This window comes from Trachypithecus francoisi, unplaced genomic scaffold, assembly GCF_009764315.1.
Source record: "Trachypithecus francoisi isolate TF-2019V2 unplaced genomic scaffold, Tfra_2.0 Contig01440, whole genome shotgun sequence".
Taxonomy (NCBI): Eukaryota; Metazoa; Chordata; class Mammalia; order Primates; family Cercopithecidae; genus Trachypithecus; species Trachypithecus francoisi.
The window spans coordinates 6,348,740-6,367,592 of NW_022681431.1; the positions used below are offsets into that span (position 1 = coordinate 6,348,740).

The following is an 18,853-nucleotide window of genomic DNA, read 5'->3' on the forward strand; positions in this document are numbered from 1 at the left end:
AGGAATGGTCATCAAGCACTTAAGTCCTCAGATCCCTGCCCCGACTGCACTGGGCGACAGCCCCTACCCTACTCGGGTAAAACAACAGTTTTATTGACTAGAGAGCTTTTTCAGAGAGCACTCTGGCCTGGGGGACGCCAGAAACTACTGAAGTTAAAGATACCACAGTGGAAACTGGGATTTGTATGCTGGATGTTAAGATGCTTAACTTTCTTCACTTACCAAGCTAATGAAATTATGGCACCCTATACTTCACCCTGCAAGCAGGAGACCTGAAGAGTTTTCACTGGGGAAAGTAGCCAGACCAAGAAGAAAAACCCGCAAAATTAAGTCAGGACTCTCCTAGTAAATAACTCAACCAGATCCTCCTACAGTGAGGCTATAGAGCTGCCACTTGGCTCTAACACCCCAATACTGTATCACATTGTACTCCTTAACCTTCATGACTGGTGGTTTTGAAAGCCACAGGCGGCCAGGCGCGGTGGCTCAAGCCTGTAATCCCAGCACTTTGGGAGGCCGAGACGGGCAGATCACGAGGTCAGGAGATCGAGACCATCCTGGCTAACACGGTGAAACCCCGTCTCTACTAAAAATACAAAAACTAGCCGGGCGAGGTGGCGGGCGCCTGTAGTCCCAGCTGCTCGGGAGGCTGAGGCAGGAGAATGGCCTAAACCCGGGAGGCGGAGCTTGCAGTGAGCTGAGATCCGGCCACTGCACTCCAGTCCGGGCGACAGAGCGAGACTCCGCCTCAAAAAAAAAAAAAAAAAGAAAGCCACAGGCCAGTTATTTTACAGAATGTTCTCCAACTTGGGCTTATCGTCACGTTTCACGATGCTGTTCTTCTCTTTGTACCCTATCAGTGGCACATGATTTCAATTTGTCCAATTACAGATCACATTCGCTTTCATCTGCCAGGTTCCTCCACTGAGAAACCTTTTTAAGTTGACTTAAAAAGTTTAACTCGGCCAGGAGTGGTGGCTCACGTCTGTAATCCCAGCACTCTGGGAGGCCAAGGCGGGCAGATGACCTGAGGTCAGGTGTTTTTGAGAGTAGCCTGGCCAACATGGTGAAACCCCCATCTCTACTAAAAATACAAAAATTAGCCAGGTGTTGTGGCGCATTCCCGTAATCCCAGCTACTTGGGAGGTTGAGGCAGGAGAATCACTTGATCCCAGGAGGTGGAGGTTGCAGTGAGACAAGATTGAGCCACTGCACTCCAGTCTGGGCGACAGAGTGAGACTCCGTCTCAAAATAAATAAATAAACAAAGTTTAAGTCAGCTTAAACTTTTTCTCTTAGTAACTAATTATTATGCTGTGGAAAGGCACTTAGGAACTACATAAATATCTTGTTTCACATCAAACTTTCAATTTATAATTTTATTTATTTTTATCAGAACAGGCTGAATTTATTGCTTTTTTATTTCAGTGTTCCAATTGCCCAGTTGGGACCGACAGAAGCCTCTTAAAGTTGGCTTCTGTGTCTTTTGACATGTCCCCATTATTCTCTGAGCATTTCTTTACTTTCTTACGCCACAGATGCTTCATGCTTCTCTTATGTTTTCCATCTGCCCTAAAATGAGCCATTTTATTTTAAAACAAAACCAGTTCCTTTCAATAAAAAATATTCTCTAGATCCAAGACCTCAACATTAGCTGTGCTTACTGTTATCGGAGTGTAGCTGCTCACAGGTCAGCTAGGGCATTTCAGACACACACACACACACACACACAGACACACACACAGACACACACACAAACACACACACACAGACACACACACACAGACACACAGAAACACACACAGACACACATACATAACAGACACACACAGACACACATACATACACACACACACACACACAGACACAGAAACACACACAGACACATGCCCACACAGACACACACACATAGACACACACACACATACATGCACACACACATGCATACACATACACACACATACACATACACACACATACACATACACAGACACAGACACAGACACAGACACAGACACAGACACAGACACAGACACAGACACAGACACAGACACAGACACAGACACAGACACAGACACAGACACAGACACAGACACAGACACATACACAGACACAGACACAGACACAAACACATTCACTGTGGTATACTGAAATAAAGGCCCTCGCCGACAAAATGTCTACATTCTAAACCCTGGAGCCTGTGAATGTCACCTTACATGGCATAGCCTTTGAAGATGTGATTAAATTTCTGGGCATGGGAGGGCTATATTGGAGTAGCCAGAACCCTAAATGCCATCACATGTATCCTTATAAAAGGGAAGAAAAGGAAGATCTGAGGCAGAAGAGAAAAAAGTCATCAGACAGAAGCATAGAAAAGTAGAGCCAGAGATAAGATACTACAACACTGGCTTTGAACATGGAGGAAGGGGCTGTGAGCCAAGGAATGCAAGAAATGCAGCTCTAGAGTCTAGAAATGGTGAAGAAACAGATTATCCTCTGGCAGCTTGATTTTAGCCCCTAAGACTTTCTGAATTCTGCTCTCCAGAACTTCAAGAGAATAAATCTCTGTTGCTTTAAGCCACCAAGTTTGTGGTACTTTGTTCCAGCAGCTACAGAAAACCAATACAGATCAACAGAAATATACATAAATACACACTTTATATCTACATTATCTCTATATCTACCTTATCTAATAAAAAACCATAAGTCGACTGGGCATGGTGACTCACGCTTATAATCCCAGCACTTTGGGAGGCCCAGGTGGGCGGTTTACCTGAGGTCAGGAGTTTGAGACCAGCCTGGTCAACATGGTGAAACCCCATCTCTACAAAAATATACAAAGAAGCCACGCGCAGTGGCGCAGGTCTGTAACCCCAGCTGCTCAGGAGGCTGAGACGGGAGAATCGCTTGAACCCAGGAAGCAGAGGTTGCAGTGAGCCGAGATTGCGCCATGCACTCCAGCCTGGGTGACACAGCGAGACACCATCTTCAAAAAAAACCATGAATCTACATTCACATTTTTCCATAAATGTATTTCTGCTGCTTTCAAGTACAAATGAGTCATTAATGAGACAATCACAAGACTAATATGTAACTTGTTACTCCACCCGTACTGTTCCTTGTTAGCACAGTTCATCCAAATACACTTTGCTCTCCCTCTATAATTAAGACTTTCCACTATAAATAAAAATTTTGTATTGCTGAAAAACAAAGAAAACTATCCATTCCCTCAGTTTGTCTGGCAATAAAGAGGAAGATTCAAGTCCTAGCACATGTAGCATTTTTTTCCTTTAAAAATGTATTTGAGGCCAGGTGCGGTGTCTCATGCTGTCATCTCAATGGTTTGGGAGGTCAAACTGAGAGGATTGCCTAAGGCCGGGAGTTCGAGACCAGCCTGTGCAATATAGCCAGACCCCTGTCCAAATAAACAAACAAACAAACAAACAAACCAGGCATAGTGTCATGCAACTATGGGCCCCGCTACTCAGGAGGGTAGAGAAGGAGGATCACCTGAGCCCAGGAGGTTGAGGCTGCAAGTGAACTATGATTGTGCCGCTGCACTCCAGCCTGGGCACAGAACAAGACCTTGTCTCAACAAATAATAATAATAACGTTAAATAATAGAATAAATAAAATTTGCCAGGCATGGTGACTCACGTCTACAATCCCAGCACTTTGGGAGGCCGAGGTGGGTGGATCACCTGAGGTCAGGAGTTTGAGACCAGCCCAACCAATATGGTGAAACCCTGTCTCTACAGAAAAAAAAAAAAAAAATTAGCTGGGTGTGGTGGGGAGCACCTGTAATCCCAGATACTTGGGAGGTTGGTACAGGAGAACTGCTTAAACCTGGGAGATGGAGGTTGCAGCGAGCTGAGACTGTGCCACTGCACTCCAGGTCTAGGTGACAGAGCAAGACTCCATCTCAAAAAATAAAATAAATAAAATGTATAAAATAAAATCAAATAATAAAATATAAATACATATATGACATACACCTGCACATAAACAAATGGGGAAGACACTCGTGCTTGGGCCAAAGGGGATGGCCCACGTATTCCCTACAACCAGTCCCTCGTCCCCTCACAGACTAACTGGACAGATATTCCAAAAGTCAATAACTACACCAAGTAAAAAAGTAAAACTGGGACAGAAAGCCTCTCAAGAGTAGAGAGAAGCCCAAAACAGCCAGGAGGCAAACCAGGAAGCTGAAAGGCCCACTCTTTAATTTGTGAAGGTTAGAAACAGCATGGAAACCAAAGGGTAAAGCAGGAAATGGACCACCAGCCTAAGGAGAAAGACGTGGGCAAAAAGCAAGCCTCGCTGCCAGCTTGTTTTTAATTGTGTGAGCACAAGACCAAGAGCTGAATTCATGGTCTTTTTAAAAGCCTTTGGAGATCCATTCTCATTTTCCCACCAGCTGCTCTCTTCACTCTGTCCATTTCCAGTATGAAAGCACGCTCCCCTGGGACAAGAGTAAGCCAGGGTTCTGCTGCTCCTCCAGACATGGAGTCAGGACACAGCAGCCATATGGGGTGGCGGGGGGCCCAGAGAAGAGCCTCAGTGGCACGAGCTGGCTTCCATCGACACACATGTGAAGACAGAGGAAAGACAAGAAAGCATGCCTTTAACAGGGTCAAACGAATCTTCCTTTAGCAAACGTCATGTGGGACCCATTTTAGTTGTCTTCTAACCAAATGGGAAGATTCTATTCCCCTTCTAGGAACATGCCTGTCCTGGACAAGGCTCTGAATTCATAATACCCCAGGGCTTCTTACCAATGGTGAGAGCTGCTTTATTTTTATTTTTATTTTTATTATTTTTTTTTTGAAGTGTGATGTAGAAAGCTGGAAGCTGGAAAGCTAGGATGGTAAACACTCATTTGTAATAAAGCCTCCCATAAAACCAAAGTAGGATAGAAGGATCAAGTCTTCTTCACACTCCTTCACCAAGACAGCAGTAACTAAAGAGCTAGAGACCTTCAATGACAGACTCTGAAAGAAAATTAACAACCTACTATTATGAGTTCACAGCATATCCTCCGCCTTTCCCACCATCTCACAATCAGTAATGACACACTGAGAAGACGGGAGGCCTTGGACAGCAAACAATAAACCCAGGGATTCAAGACTTCATCTCGCCTTTCCCCCTACCTGTTCCTGATGTTTTTTGCCTTCCTCAGATTCTGGACCTATGTGCTTCTGATAATGTTTAAAATTCACAAATGAAGCAGACAGTATAAATATTTGCATTTAAAAAATAAAAACCTTGTTAATCCTTTGAATACATCTTACTGGCTACAGACTCCAGATTCTTAACAGGAGGATGGAGCTCTCCACATTGGGAGAGCACTTGGGGATTTAAGTCGGGTCACATGAGGAAAAGCTGAAGACTACAGAGAACTTTAAAAGTCAGCCCAGTATAATAGGGATCCCTATGAGGAAATCCACCAGACTGAATAAATAACATTCATAAATGCTTCTCTATTTCTTTCTTAAAAAAATGGAGGCGGGTCGGATACAGAAAACAATCAAAACAAGTACTATGCAAAGCAGAGACTACAGGCGCCCACAAAATGTTCAATAAATATTTTTCCTGAATGCTTACAAACTTGGAAACTTCAAAAAAAAAAAAAACCTGAAATCTTGGAAAAGGTTAGGAAGAAGTCCTACAAAGAAATTACATAAGCATCAACCTCAGTCACCTAAATCTGCTTTGAAAACATCACAGTATCTTTGGTCATTTCAGAAGTTCCACTAACTTCTGAAACAAGATGAAACCCACTCTATATTTTTAGAAAATGTAATTTGTCACTTTGACAAAGAGAAAAACAGGTGCTAAATGTGATTTTAAGGTGGGAATCATGAGAAATAAGTGTCTTCTCACCTTAGTTTACTGTATCTCTATTTCCCTTAACTTGAAAGTGATCTCTTGGCGGCTACTGTGTATTTCAGTGAAACATGTAATACCTAGAACTGCACCTTACAAATAAGACAGGCAAAAGATTGCTTTTGATTAAGATAAGAATATAGTTCTAGTTTTCTTCTCTTCCAAGGAGTTATATGAGTGATCAAACAAATCAAACCAATATTATTTTCTACTTACACAGTATTAATCATTTACCCAACCTACATGTATGCAGAAAAAAAAAATAATCTCCTAGGCAAAATATAAACATTCTGAAACTCATGAAATCCATGTTGTGATTTACACTAAAATAGCACATGAAATATTGAAAATAATATAATCATCGCATTCATTTCTGTAAGAAAATACATGGCCCACCTAAATTTCATCAAAGCTAAATGTCTCCAAACAAATGATCATGCGTTTCATATCACAAAGAAAATCAGAAGCCAGATCACCCTGTGGAAAGCTCTTGGTTCTGTGTGTAGGACATAAATTATGACCAGATGACACCAAGCATTTCATCCCTGGCGGTTAACAGATGAACATTATGAAGAACTGTCCATAAACCGAGCTAAGAGCATCTACAAAACACATGTGTGTAAGATCAAGGTAAAGAGGGGCACCAAAGTGAACATAAGATCCTGAAAATATAAATTTAGCAAAAAATTTCACATCACTTCTCAGACAACACTATCTCTGGTCTTGATAAATTTTTTTCATCATATTTTAAATTTTAATTTAAAATGAGATAGGAAAGTAAAATGCATTATATGGTGCTTAATACTCCTGTCAATTACCAGTAAAGTCATTCTTCAAAATGTCCTGACAAGACAAGATGCATTAACTGCCTGACTTTCCACTGAGAAATTCTTACATCCCAGCTTCAGGGAGGTCCTGAGGGCAGTCAATAGGTGAAGAAACACTAGAGAAACTGACAAAGTACCTGGATTTTTATTTCAGAAGATCTCCATTATTTAAACTAAAGCATTGTCAGGATACTCATACTACCTGCAATATGAAAAAGTTCCCATTATACCTTTTTAGCTTTTACAAAGAAACAAACTATTTTTAATGAATATTCAAAGACACAAACTATTCGTTGAAAGGTGAAAGGAATAAACTTCTCAGAAAGGAAGTGTTTACAGAAGCATATTACAAGTGGTTATTTTATTAGTTTTTTTGAGGAACTCTGTTATTTTTCCATTTAACACATCCATCACCTCAAATACTTTTTGTATTCTGTGGTAGCAACATTCGAAATTTACTCTCAGTGATTTTGAAATATATAATACACTATTATTAAAATTATATTCACGGTGCTCTGCAATAGCACTCAAAAAAGAAAAAAAAAGAAAGACAGAAACAACTTATTCCTCTTGTCCACCTGAGGCTTTGTACCCTCTGACCATCATCTCCCCATTTCCCCCCCTCCAGTCTCTGGTAACCACTATTCTGCTTTCTGCTTCTATAAGTTCCATTGTTTCAGAGCCCACATACACGTGAGAACATGCAGTATCTGCCCTTCTATGCTTATTTCCTTATTTCACTTCCTAACATCACTTTGTATCCCATAAATATATACAACTATCACTTGTCAATGTATGATTCATATATGTAAATATATGTAATATGAAATATTATATCTATATCTGTATCTATATTATACCTATCTATATCTGTATCTATATTTTTTTAAGGAAATAATTCTTCCAGACTTCCAGGACCCATTTGGTCAACGACCTCTTGGGGAACACCAGGTTGTTCCCTGGTGCCCTGACAGAGTTTATCGGCCTCACCACAGACACAAGTGATCCAAGAATTGCCCTGTGTCATGCACTTGAGAAAGACAACATAGGAGACACAGTATTTCTGTTGGTCTAGGGCCAAGCTGCAATGGGTTACCTGGGGTGTTTGTGGATCAACTGCTGATTGCTAGATTGAATCAGATGCTTAGGAATGGAGCTGCAGAAGCTGCATTTTGACTTGACTCCTCCAGGTGATTCTTAGGCATGCTGAAGTTTGAGTATTCATTCTGGAGCTATGTGAGTATACAACAGAGTCTTCAAAAAGAGAAGGGCATGGTGGCTCACACCTATAATCCCAGCACTTTGGGAGGTCGTGGTGGGAGGATTGTTTGAGCCTAGGAGTTAAAGAAAAGCCTGGGCAATATGGTGAGACCCCATCTCTTAAAAAATTTTTAAAATAGCCAGGTGTGGTGGCACATGCCTGTAACCTGCAGTTTACCCAGCTACTCAGGAGGCTGAGCAGGGAGAATCACTTGAGTCCAGGAATTAAAGGCTACAATGAGGTATGATCACACCACCGCACTTCAGCCTGGGGGACAGAGCAAGACCCTGTCTCAAGGAAACAAAACACAAACTAAAAAGGACCAAGGAGCAGCAGGGCAGTGGAAAGTAAGGAACAAAACGCAATCCTCTTGGGCCACATCCACCATCCCTACAACACAAACCACAACCATGAAGTACCTGGAAAAATGCACTGACAGGTTAGGATTTCTGGCTTCTTGAGGGTATTTTACAATGGTTGTTAACATTGTTAGTTGCTTTTATCAATGGCTTCAAATTTGTGCAATTAGTGAAAATAATGCCATTAGCCATGAAGTTGCTTTTGGACCCAAGCAATCAAGGAATATACTACTAGGAAATGGGCCAGGCGGAGTGGCTCATGCCTGTAATCCTAGCACTTTGGGAGGTCAAGCAGGGTGGATCACCTGAGGTCAGGAGTTTGAGACCAGCCTGGCCAACATAGTGAAACCCCTGCTCTACTAAAAACACAAAAAATTAGCCGGTGTGGTGGTGGGCACCTGTAATCCTGAGGCGGAGAATCATCTGAACCTGGGAGGCGGAGGTTGCAGTGAGCCCAGATTGCACCATTGCACCCCAGCCTGGGCAATAAGAATGAAACTCTATCTCAAAAAAAAAAAAAAAAAAAAAAAAAAAAAATACTGGGAAACGTTCCTTGCTACAAAACACAAATCAGTCTCACAAATACTGTATTTTCAACAGACAATGCATGAACTAAAGAATAATGGGTCAGTGCCAGTTACCTTCGTTCTTAAATATAGAACACTGGAGAATAAATGATTCACCAAGAGGTGTCTTCAATTTCACAGTTTTAAAGAGGTCTACATCCTACTGCTCCCCTACCCACACGCCCATCCCAGCTCTGATCTCCAGAGCTTCTGAAGATGATAGGCTTATTCTTTCTATCTTTACATCCGTAACTGGAACATAAAAATCATGTGATAAACTGTTAATTTTAAGAATGCTTGTTTGAGCTTGCCAGGGACCTAAAACGGACTCGCTTCTGTGGAAATATAAGAGATCCAAATAATTGAATTATAAGTAAACTTTTGGAATTCACGTGTGAAAGGCAGAGATCACCTATACAATTTATTGATACACAAGAGAGTAAAATCTGGTTCAATGCGGTTAACAGCTTACATCAATTTACAAACAAAGACTATTGATGTGACTCTGATGACAAATCCCTAATTGTGCTGTGAGGAGCTGAGAACAAATCATCTCCTAACAAGAACAAATGAATTAAATACCAAAGTGGGATTATTAGAGTAATACTTCCATTATTTGGAGCACAATAATCCAGCAAACGTATTTGGAATATAGAAAGCAGATTTTCAGAGTGACCAAGGCATACATGTTTAAAAGTCCATGCAATTAAATACACTTTATTCAGGAGAGCCCTTCAAAGCTCTTACATATGGACAATCTGGAGAAAGTTAGTTATTTTTCTAATTCTTGTAAGAATCCAAACAACTTATTGAGGAGAAGGGCTAATGGCCAGCAGGTACTATATAAAATCGAGAATGACCACCACAAGTCTGACAGTAAAAACAAATGATGAAAGACAACATAAGCAAAGATAAAAGACATGTATCAACTGTGAGTAAACATCTGCAACATAGATTTAAATATCTAATATATAACAAATTCCAACACATCAATAACCCAGCAGAAAAACAGGCAGAAGACAAAAACAGACCGTTTAAGAAATAGAAATACAAATGGCAACTGCACATAAATGATGTTCAATCTTGCTAATGATCAGTGAAACACAAGTTAAAACAAAAGTCACCAGTTTTTACCCACAATACTGGCAATGATTAAAAAGACTGACCATCAATTTTGAAAGGCTATGAGGAAACTGATAAACTCCCAGTTGGAGTATAAATTAATGGTGACCTGGCATGTTCATATATATCTCTCTCTGCATATGTGTGTGTGTATGTTGTATGTGTGTGTGTGTACATACATATGGTTTAAAACATGTGAACAGATACTCAAGGCAACATGTATGTCAATGGCAGCACTGTTTGTAATAGCAAAAACTAGAAACAATCTGTCCATCAATCTAGAAATGGCTAAATAGGCCAGGTGTGGTGACTCACGACTGTAATCCCAGCACTTTGGGAGGCCAAGGCGGGCGGATCATCTAAGGTCAGGAGTTCGAGATCAGCCTGGCCAACATGTTAAAACCCTGTCTCTACTAAAATTACAAAAATTAGCTGGGCATGGTGGCAGGCACCTGTAATCCCAGCTACTCGGGAGGCTAAGGCAGGAGACTCGCTTGAACCCGGGAGGCAGAAGCTGCAGCGAGCTAGATCGCACCACTGCACTCCAGCCTGGGTGACAGCAACACTTCATTTCAAAAAAAAAAGAAAAAAGAAAAAGAAATGGCTAAATAAACTATAGGATGGAATACAATGGAGCAATTTTTTAACATGAAGTAAACTTGCATATATTGACATGGATGTATGCCAACATGTATTTTAAAAAACTGAAAAAAAGTGTAGTATGGCAGTTAAGACACACACATATATGTATGTATACACTCCATACACACATACATAGTACAAGTACAAACTGCAAGGTTGATACTCAAAATACCAAACAACCAGTGACACAGGGCTCTGAATAGTTTCAGCAGATGCTTGCTCAATCAGAATGAATACCAGCTGTATTGGTACAGGCCATGTAATGCATACACTTGCTCCTCAACTTATGACGTGGCTACATCCCCATCATAAGTTGAAACATATTTTAAGTCAAACCATCTTAAGGACAATCTGTATTGGCCATAAATATTAACAATGCACATAAATATACATAGAAAAAAATCTGGAAAAAATAAAAAATCAAAAGATACCTGTGGCACAGTTGATGTGAGGGGCCCAAGATTTGGGGAGGGGTACAATGCTGAATTTGACCTCATCAGTAATGCTTTAAATTTCTATGAAAATGTATTCACGAATTAATTATGTAACTAAAATTTAATTTTTATAAGAAAAAAAAGAGTAGTATGGAGAAAGTATGTCACTTGAGATACTCATTCATTTTACTTACCAAGTGTTATACAGTTCTTGAATCAAATCTGGCTAAAACTTTCTCATAAAGATGAGCAATGTTTAGTTCCCTAACCCGGAAGCAATCAATCAACCATCCATCCATCCATCCATCCATCACAAAAAAGGGTTCTGGTCTGAGAAGAACTGCAAGGGACAGTGTCTATCATACTCCAATTTCAGTGGTGGAAGGGATTCACAAAGTAACATCCCGATGAAGTATTTGTCTAGCTTCAAGTCCAGTGGTTCCCAAACTTGGGTGTAACTGAGAATACCTTGAAACCTCACCCCAATTATTCTGTTTTCTTAGGCCTGCAGAGGGCGCTCAAGATTCTGTATCCCTGCCAAACCCCACAAAGTGTCTGATATAGATGGTTCAAGGACCACACACTGAGAAACACTTCTCTAATCCAAGGGAATTACAACATCAATCTTTCCAACCTCATCCCAAGTTCAATGAACTGCGTCAACGTTGTAAGTGACGACAGGTTAGGATGGACAGACGCCACAAAAACAGATAACATTAAGGTGCATGCAGATAACGAGGGAGTCAAATAAGCAGAGTACACAATGTGCTAGTCAGCTTTCACTAGACTAGTTGCAGCACTAGCAAATTACCTTCAAATGTTAGTGGTTTACAGTGAAGGCTTATTTCTTGCTCAGACGCTGTCGCTGCTGAGGGCCAACTGTGGCTGTGTTCTAGGTGTGGATAGGCTGAAGAAAAGCTCCCAGCATCTCCTTCATTCTGGAATCTAGGCTGAAGGGGCAGCACTACACTAGATACTTTATATACATTATCTCTTTTTTGTCTTTTTAGAGACAGAGTCTCACTCTGTAACCCAGCTGGAGTGCAGTGGCACGATCATAGCTCACGCAGCCTTGAACTCTAGGGCTCAAAGGATCCTCTCTCCTCAGCTTCCTGAGTAGCTGGGACTATAAGCGCACCACAGGGCCTGCCTTTGTCTATTTTAATAATATAATTGTTATTGTTGATATATTTTCACTTCAGTTACATATATTTCTTGACTGTATAAAAGTTTATGCATAGGCCGGGCGCGGTGGCTCAAGCCTGTAATCCCAGCACTTTGGGAGGCCGAGACGGGCGGATCACGAGGTCAGGAGATCGAGACCATCCTGGCTAACACGGTGAAACCCCGTCTCTACTAAAAAATACAAAAAACTAGCCGGGCGAGGTGGCGGGCGCCTGTGGTCCCAGCTACTCGGGAGGCTGAGGCAGGAGAATGGCGGGAACCCGGGAGGCGGAGCTTGCAGTGAGCTGAGATCCGGCCACTGTACTCCAGCCTGGGCGACAGAGCGAGACTCTGTCTCAAAAAAAAAAAAAAAAAAAAAGTTTATGCATAACATAATTTATTCATTTATCAATTGTTTACTATTATAGTGTTGCAACAATCAACCCTCTACACATTTCTTTACATCCTTTTCTGATTATTCGTTTATGAAAATCTCCTAGAAGAGAAAACATTGAGATCAAAGGAAATGCATATTCAATACTCTTGATACTTGTTGCTGAGCTATCCTCCACAGAGCCTGTCCCAGGAGTGGACAGGGACTGTGTTTTCAGTCATGTCTGAATCTCAAGCCAAATCATCGCTCTTAGCATATTTTTTTTTTATATTTTTTTTTATTTTTAAGACGGAGTCTCGTTCTGTCGCCCAGGCTGGAGTGCAGCGGCGAGATCTTGGCTCACTTCAATCTCTGCCTTCTGGGTTCAAGCAATTCTCTAGCCTCAGCATCCCAAGGAGCAAGGACTACAGGTGCATGACACCACCTCGGCTAATTTTTGTATTTACAGTAGAGAACGAGTTTCACCATGTTGGCCAGGCTGGTCTTGAACCCCTGACCTCAGGTGATCCACCTGCCTCAGCCTCCCAAAGTGCTGGGATTACAGGGATGAGCCACCATGCCTGGCCTATATTTTAGACACCTAATCAACTGAATGAATGGAAGGAAGAAGGAAGCTGAAAGAAAATGACACTTCTGAGGAAGCCGTATGATCTGAGGAAAGGCAGACCGCTGGAGAAGTGAAAACATGCTTAGAAAATGAGAGGTAGGCCCGTTCAGCAGATTGCATCCCGTGAACGAAGGCTGATAATGAAGTATAAGAGATCAGGGCTTCTCAAACTGGGGTGGGCACGCACAACACCGGGACGCTGCTAAAACTCTGGTTCTGATCCAGCAGGTCTGGGGTGGGGCCTGACAGTCTGCATTTCTAACAAGATCCTAGGTGATGGTGACGTTGCTGGTCCATGAACTACACCCCCAATCGTTAAGAAAGTAGATGATTACACACTGGATAGGCAGATTCTCTCTAAAAGATTTCCAATGTCAGGCCCAAAGAGTTTAGAATATATTTATTTGGTAGTCAATTTAAGGAAAGGGGTGTGATGAAGGTTTCTGAGCAAGGGAGACCTAATCACCTTAAAAAAATCAGATTAATAAAAATCTCCATATACATTACCAACCAAGTCTTGCTTAGAAGATCACTTATTTTGTTTCGTTTTTGTCACTTTAATGTTTTCTCAGTTTTGGTTAATACAGCACAAAAACTTGAGGCTATTTTAGCGAAGTTTCAGTGCTTTACATATATCCCTCTCTACCCTAAAAATGATTGTCTCCAGCTGTTGTGGGGTGGGGGGAGGGGGAGGGATAGCATTAGGAGATATACCTAATGTAAATGATCAGTTCATGGCTGCAGCACACCAACACGGCACATGTATACATACGTAACAAACCTGCACGTTGTGCACATGTACCCTAGAACATAAAGTATAATTTTTAAAAAATGATTGTCAATAACAGAAGAGACAATTAACAGACAAAGGATCCAGGGTTTGCCTTTTCCCCTGCCTCCCTATCCCTAATCTCCTCTGACCTAATCAGCTGAGGCCACACCCCAAGGCTCCTGGGTGTTGCCTTCTCACTGTATCTGGTGGCAACCAGGACTCCAGTTGGGGGTCCTGTTTATAAAAATAACATAGGGGCCGGGCGCGGTGGCTCAAGCCTGTAATCCCAGCACTTTGGGAGGCCGAGACGGGCGGATCGCGAGGTCAGGAGATCGAGACCATCCTGGCTAACACGGTGAAACCCCGTCTCTACTAAAAATACAAAAACTAGCTGGGCGAGGTGGCGGGCGCCTGTAGTCCCAGCTACTCGGGAGGCTGAGGCAGGAGAATGGCGTAAACCCGGGAGGTGGAGCTTGCAGTGAGCTGAGATCCGGCCACTGCACTCCAGTCCGGGCGACAGAGCGAGACTCCGCCTCAAAAAAAAAAAAAAAAAAAAAAAAAATAACATAGGGATAACCAAGACTTACATGCCCCTACTACTTCTCCTCTCCCAAGATGAAATCTTAACTTCTTCTTATTCAGTAAGCAGTGACTGCCAATTCTTGGGGCATCTATCACCTCGACACACCTGGGTTTAAGAGTAAACAATTGGCTGGGTGCGGTGGCTCTGGCCTGTAATCCCAACACTTTGGGAGGCCAAGGTGGGCAGATCACGAGGTCAAGAGATCTAGACCATCCTGGCCAACGTGGTGAAACCCCGTCTCTACTAAAAATACAAAAATTAGCTGGGCGTGGCAGTGCACACCTGTAGTTCCAGCTACTTGGGAGGCTGAGGCAGGAGAATCACTTGAACCCGGGAGGCGGAGGTTATGGTGAGCAGAGATCACGTCACTGCACTCCAGCCTAGTGACAGAACAAGACTCTGACTCAAAAAAAAAAAAAAGGAAACAATTACACAGGAAACAACAGTGACTGTACAATGTGAGCAATGACTTCAACTCAGGCAAAGAGTGAAAGGTAAAAACACCCTAGATAGAATCTACAGGCCTAACAGCTAATTCCACATCTTCTCATCCATCTCTGTTCCCTCCAGTCATTATTAGCAGTGGAAAGATGACAGAAGATGGCCAGCATTTGCTACAATTCTTTCATCTATTCCATTATGGCCTAGAAAGGGAGGGCTGTAAGAAAAGACTCAGGAATGAGGTAGGCAGAACAGCCTGAATACCTTGTGTCTGGGCATTTTGCCGACATCCTCTCATTCCTGCTCATCTAGAACACAGCAGTTTCCGAGGTTCTTATGAGGCTCTCTAGCAGGAAGCCACTGCTTGCCAAAGCTCATGAGATCACCAAGTTAATAATGAATGCACTTGTGGGTGGGGTGAAGTGTGGTGCAGCTAGCATGACTGAGACTTCAAATGACCTGGGCTGTGGGAAATGAGTCTTGGCCAGAACACTTCAGACCGTTGCCATAGCATGCTTATACACTGTTAGAGTGTAAGGAGGTATAACTTTATTGGAAGATAATTGAGCTATTTCTACCACAGTTTGAAATGCATATGCCCTTTTATCCAGCAACTCAACTCATAAGAATTTATTCCACAGACACACGTCAAAGAGGAAGGTACCATGATGTTCATTTCAGCAAAATGTAAGAACTTAAATGTCATCAAGGACCTGGCTAATATATGAAAATATAATAAAATATAAGGTAGATATTTTAAAAGAATGAGAAAAACCTTGTGTGCTACACTGAAACTACCTCCAAGATATATTATTACATATAATAATAATGTATGCATATAATATACCATCTATATAATTATGTAGGCACACCAACACACAGGCTATCCTCTGGTAACAGAGATTGCCTTAGGGGAACTGGGTTTCTGAGGTAAGAGAAAGGCCTTTGGTTTTATAACTCCTTCCCTTTCATTTTATTTATTTATCATACATATGTATTACTATTTCCCTTTTCTGTTTACTTTCTTTTGGAGGAATATCTGTGTATTTACTTTGGGGTTCCCAGGGCATAGATTCTTTCTGAGCACTCAAGGAATTACAGAAAACATTTATAATGAAAAACGCAGGTCAACCTAGCAACATTAAATGCAAAAATCTTAAATAAGACACTAGCAAAGTTAATTCAAGAACAAAAAGATAATCCATCATGACCAAGTTGACTTTATCCTAAGAATGCCAAGCTGTTTTAATTTTAGAACTCAATCAATAGAATTTACCATAGTGACAGATGAAAGGAGAAAACCCACAGGATTGTCAGAATACATGCAGAAAATTATATGCAATAAATCTGAATGTCGATTTATTATTTTGAAAATAACCTTAGCAAACAAGGTATACAAAGAACTTCTACAAATCGGTTTAAAGCACTATTTAAAAAATCCAGAATAAACATCATACTTAACAGAGAAATTTTGTTCCAATAAGTCCTATAGACAAACAGGACACAGAGGAGTTAAGTGGTGTTTTGTTTTGTTTTGTTTTGTTTCTTTTGAGACAGAGTCTTGCTCTGTTGCCCAGGGTGGAGTGCAGTGTAGTGGTGTGATCTTGGCTTACTGCAACCTCCGCCTCTTGGATTCAAGTGATTTTTCTGCCTTAGCCTACCGGGTATCTGGGAATACAGGCACACACCATCACGCCCAGCTAATTTTTGTATTTTTAGTAGAGATGGCGTTTCACCATGTTGGCCAGGCTGGTCTCGAACTCCTGACCTCAAGAGATGTGCCCAACTTGGCCTCCCAAAGTGCTGGAATTACAGGCATGAGCCACTGTGCCCAGCCTAAGTAGAGGTTCTTCATCCCTTTCTGAAAGATGATCCCTTTAAAACATCTTACATATCATTTCAGGGTGTTTCATATCCACCTCCCTTCCAAACTTCCAAAGCCAGAAGACCCATGAATTCCAAATGAAGAAGCCCTGGAGAATCCATTCTCCAGCACTACTGGATTCCTACTACCAAAACAACCCGGTGTACACTTTACAGCATTTTAAAACCTTCAATGGGTCCTCAGCCTACAAAATAAAGTTCACACTCTAGCTCTGCACATCTGACTCCAGTCTCCTATTCCAACTTTCTCTCTCATTGCTCACAACACTAAGCAACAGTGCTCATCTCCTTGCCGTTCATGTCCTCAGTATTTAATGCCTTATGACTCCACCCAACTTGCCTTTCTACCCACAGTCACATCCAACTAAGAGAACTGGGAATCAGGACATCACCTTTATTACTGACAGAAACTGACTAGAGAAAATGGCTAAAGATCAGTGACAAGAATTAGCTAAACCTCCCCAGCCAGTGACTGGCACAGCTAGACAACCTCAGGCCACCCCAGCAAGGCCAGGTCTGTTAATACAAGGCAGAAAATGCTGTAGTACAGAACCAATTCCGAACAGAGAGGCCCTGCAGGTGCTGAGCTGAGGATCTCCTTCTTACAAATTCACCAATCAGATAAGCCACTCTTCCCACTGTGGTCCCTCAGGCTGGAAACATGAGGCCAGGGAAATGTAGGTTCCTTCACTAATATTCAATCCTTGTTTTCAAAGCACAGTACAAGTCCCACTCCAACCTGAAAAATCATTCCATCCCCAGCAAAATTACACATTATCGATTCCTTGGAATTCCTATGCAACCGAATGCCTGGGCACTTTTTGATTCAACATCTATAATAATGTCTCATATACTGATAGCAGCTTCTCTATCAAGATAAAACCGAGTCCTTGCCTAGCTCTCTGAATTTTCATCATTTAGATGCATGCTCGGAACAAAGATGATGCTCAACTATATTAATTTTGAAAAATTATGAATGTCAGAATACAGAGTGTGGTCTTATAGCTAAGAAGGAATCTTAATAAAGAGAATGCTTGATCAAAGAAGTGTCTTCTGAAGGTTAGTAATCAATGGCATGTCTGATTAGAATACAAGACACAGACACAAGACAAGAGAAACAGCAATAAAGAAAACGAGTTATTTAGATGTGATTTAGAAAAGGGTTCTTAATATCAGAGTAATAAAGCAGAAAACATAAAATAATGGAACAACAAGAAACTGAATAGAAACAAATCAAGTAAAGAAATGAGGAAATGCATAAATGTACTAAAGCGTCACAATAGATCACCAGCTGACAGCAAACTGCTGCTTAGTGACATTGCTCACACAACAGGGCTGTTAAGAGACGGGAAGTAGTAAGTCATTTTTATACCTTCCATGTATAACCAACAGATCCCAGTTAGATCCTAACTGAAAAGAATAACGAAGACAATTTAAAGAGCTGGAAATGAGGCTTCTAGAAGGAGGAAAACAGCAATTTATTTATTTCTTTATTCAATTCTGAAGGGTACTCATACTCTTAAGACAGGCTGGGAACAGTGGCTCATATCTGTAATCCCAGCACTTTAAGAGGTCAAGGGGGCAGATCACTTGAGTCCAGGAGTTTGAGCAACAAGGTAAAACCCCGTCTCTACAAAAAAATACAAAAATTAGGCTGGTGTGGCAGTGAGCACCTGTAGTCCCGGCTACACAGGAGGCTGAGGTGGGAGGATCTACAAGAACCCAGGGAGGTCGATGCTGCAGTGGCCGTGAGTAACAGAGTCACTGCCCTCCAGCTTGGGTGACAGGGTGAGACCTTGTCTCCAAACACAAAACAAAACAAAACAAAACAAAAAAAAGACTAGTGATGAAAGAAAAAGGTACAATTAGCTTACTACTCTACTGAAAACCAGAGACATTGAGTAACAGAAAT

The 18,853-nt window shown here is 41.6% G+C and overlaps 1 protein-coding gene and 1 long non-coding RNA gene across 3 annotated transcripts in view; one reads left to right on the forward strand and one right to left on the reverse strand.

The window, feature by feature from the left end:
* The window catches only part of PSD3 (pleckstrin and Sec7 domain containing 3), a 565,834-nt gene that overhangs the window by 417,389 nt on the left and 129,592 nt on the right, over nucleotides 1-18,853 (reverse strand). The gene's annotated exons all lie outside the window — the stretch shown is intronic.
* Nucleotides 1,097-18,744, forward strand: LOC117092771. Its single transcript, XR_004440911.1, has 2 exons — nucleotides 1,097-1,146; nucleotides 18,638-18,744. It is a non-coding gene; the product is annotated as an uncharacterized LOC117092771 (long non-coding RNA).